Here is a 3,320-nt window from a genome sequence, read left to right on the forward strand (position 1 = left end):
GTATTTGTATCAGCTGGCCAGAGTCAAGAAAACAGATGTTTCAAACAGCCCAAGTAATGGAGTTACAGATTCTCTAAAGGAGCCAGAAGAAAAAAACCATTAGGTCACTCAGATAGTAATAACTGCAGATCCCACCACTCAGGACTGAAAGAACTAGAAAGACTGTCATTCTGCTGAGAAAACTTCTTCTTCTGCAGGGGCCCTGCTGTGTATTACCATTGCTATAGGGGCTGCACTCTGTCAACCCCATACAGGATCTGCTAAAACTACCAGGTCTGTTGAAGTCTGGGTTGCTACTGGTTGTTGATAGCTGCCATCAGTACCTATCAGATTCAACAGTGCCACTGGTGACTGTACTTGCGTACAGCCATCAGGGGACAGTTACTGCTGCAGAGGCATTAACTGAAGTATCTTCTTTCAACATAGCATCCTCCAGTCTTGCAATAGATGAATCAACAGTCTATAGGGAAGGAAATCTGGGAAATGTAGTTTGATTCAGTGCATTCAAGAAAGGTAAAACATATCCCATGATATGAAAGAAGACAAGAGCAAGAAAGAAAATGATGACAAAAAGCCAAACCTTTGAACAGTATGTATCCATACCCCAGCCTTACCCACATTATACTTCTATACAACTGTAGTGCTCAGGTTTGAGTTTGGGGATTATCTGAAACTACAGGAGCAGTCTTACTCACCGTCTATCTGTGTCTGCCCCAGCAGACAGCCTGGGGCGAAACCTTTAGATAACAATAGTTGAAACGAACAAGGACTTCTGAAGAGAAATGAGAAGGAGAGGCACTCTGACAGGTATTTACTAAGGACAATCTTGTTTAAGAACTAAGCCTTAGGAATTTGTTGATGTTGGAAGGGGGTGAGGAGGTAGCATGGGTCTGGGAGGAGTGAGGAGGAGGAGTTGGGGTTGATATGATGAAAATACATTGTATGAAATTCTTCAAGAATTAATAAAAAGATTTTTTAAAAAAATGTCATGTCAATGATGTACAATTCCTGAAGCAATAATTTGCAAATTACTCAAATGATTTTTCTAGCTATATTTTATGTGGAGTCCTAAGCAAGCTAAAAATGTAGAATTAGTATCCAGTTAAGGAAGGAAAGTATTACCTTTGTGTGATAGTGTAACTTCTCCAAAGACACTCTTACCTCTGACTGCCACTCCTGTTGTTGGCTTATGAATGGTCTCTAGTCTCCTTGGTCCAGACTCCTGTTTTCTTAACTGAGTTTTATTATGCAGTGGTTCTCAACTTGTAGGCTGGGACCCATCTGGGGGTCGAACAACACTTTCACTGGGATCGCATATCAAATATCCTGCATATCAGATACTGTGCATTGCAATTCCCAACAGTAGTAATATTACTAGTTATAAGGTAGCAATGAAATAATTTTATGGTTGGTGGTTGCCACAATGTGAAAAACTGTATTAAAGGGTCACCCAGCATTAGGGAAATTGAAAACCACTCCACCATAGTAAGCAACTGGAGCACGATGGGGTTGGTGACAAGGCTTACCTAAGCTTTATGAATGGCACAGGGATTGCACACACAGGATTCATTTCCAGCACTGAAGATTTCAAGGACTCCCACATCTGAAAATGTGTCTTTGTTCAGAACCTTAAGCCTACTTAAAACTGTAATTCTACCCAGAGACCGCTCCCATGCCTCAGTTTCCTGTAAGTTATTAGGCGAAGAGTGAGCAGATAAATAAACGGATGTGGCCTTTTGTATTGCTCTGCAGTCCTCAGTAAAGTTGTTTCTTGTGTGAGGCTGCTCTCTTAGAATCTCAGCCTTAGTGACTCCCCTTCAGAGAGCTCCTTTCCCACCCACAGGGCTGCAACTGGGCAGGCCAGGTAAGATAGCTTCTTTGTTCACCTCTACAACTGGCTATAGGAGAATAAGGACCAGGGAATCTGGCAGAATATAATAGCTTGACCACTGTTTGTATGCTATACTGTGAAATACCGAGTATCGAACGTTATTTATTTTTTTAAAAAACTGTCTGTTGTTCCCACACCGGGAGTCGAACCCGGGCCGCCTGGGTGAAAACCAGGAATCCTAACCGCTAGACCATGTGGGAACTGACGAGCACAGCTTCAAGTTTCAGTCTGTTGAATCATTCAAAGCTGCTTCCGCCTATAGTGCCCCGCCCTGTGTTTCGGCAGGCTGTCTCCGCGCCTGCGCGGCAGTACTGTGTCCTCAGTCCCTGCAGTGCTGGAGACATTCTCTCTGCTGCTCTCTGTAGCTCTGGCCTCTGGCACCGCAGACAGCTCACACCCACCCCTCAGACTGGTCTCTGTTTCTAAACCTAGTCTCTGCAGTGCGGTAGGAGAAGCAATAGTTTGTTTGAATGGATCAGCACACTGGTGCAGAGAAAGGGTAGGACAGTAGTAGCCTTGTCCTCAAGGGTAAGAGCCTGGGGTTATTGCTGAGACTATTAGAGTGGCTTTTCGAAATACAGTTTAGATCGCCATTTTCACTGGTTGATTTTTTTTTCGTTGAGATTTAATCAAACGCTGAACCAAAAGGGAATGAATGAAATCCCCAAATAAGGGCTGTTTTGCACAAAGGGCCTTTGAAGTTCTATTTTAAGATCTGACGTAGATCGCCTTATGTTATCGAAGGGAGGAGGGTATTTAATCTCTGACAAAAGAATCTCAGAAGTCTGCACGGTGAAAGAATTTATAACACTCGCAAGCACTGGCGGGAAGATGCCTTTCTAAATAAGGTCAGCAAGTAGCCAAAGCACTGCAAAACATTCATTATACACTAAGCATACAAAGAACATTCACGGGGAGTGGGGAGGGCTGGAATCAGAGATATAAGGAAGGCTAAAAAAGACAGTTCAGACTGGATATGGCAGGTACCAAACAGTTACATTTTAATTGATTGACAAAATTAATTGGTTCTAGAATTCTGGGTTGATTTCTGAACCTGGGAATACTAGACACATTCGACCACAAATTATAGGCCCATACCACAATTTAAAACAGGCTAAAATACCCCTGTTAAGGAAAGCCACAGTGGATGGAGATATACAGCTCCCAGAAAAGGTGTGCACTTAACCCAGGCATTTCAATTCAGTATTCCCTATGGAGACCCAAGGCAGTCACATTTAGGAAGGATTGTTGGGAAGTTGGATGACTCCTGGTTCAAATAATGAACAGGTACTTGGGACTGGTGTTTGGCTTGCTTATGTTTTTCAAAGACAGAATAGGGCCATTTACTTACTCTCCTCACAGATGGGCTAGAATGAGATGCTTTTTCCTGCCGTGCTGTTGTAGTCGCAGTGGAAAGCCAGCTACCACG

At 43.2% G+C, this 3,320-nt stretch overlaps 1 non-coding gene across 1 annotated transcript; it reads right to left on the bottom strand.

The window, feature by feature from the left end:
- Positions 1 to 2,019: 2,019 nt before the first annotated feature.
- Positions 2,020 to 2,091, bottom strand: Trnae-uuc (transfer RNA glutamic acid (anticodon UUC)). The gene has a single exon. It is a non-coding gene; the product is annotated as a tRNA-Glu (tRNA).
- Between the last annotated feature and the right edge of the window lie 1,229 nt (positions 2,092 to 3,320).

This window comes from Apodemus sylvaticus, chromosome 1, assembly GCF_947179515.1.
Source record: "Apodemus sylvaticus chromosome 1, mApoSyl1.1, whole genome shotgun sequence".
Taxonomy (NCBI): Eukaryota; Metazoa; Chordata; class Mammalia; order Rodentia; family Muridae; genus Apodemus; species Apodemus sylvaticus.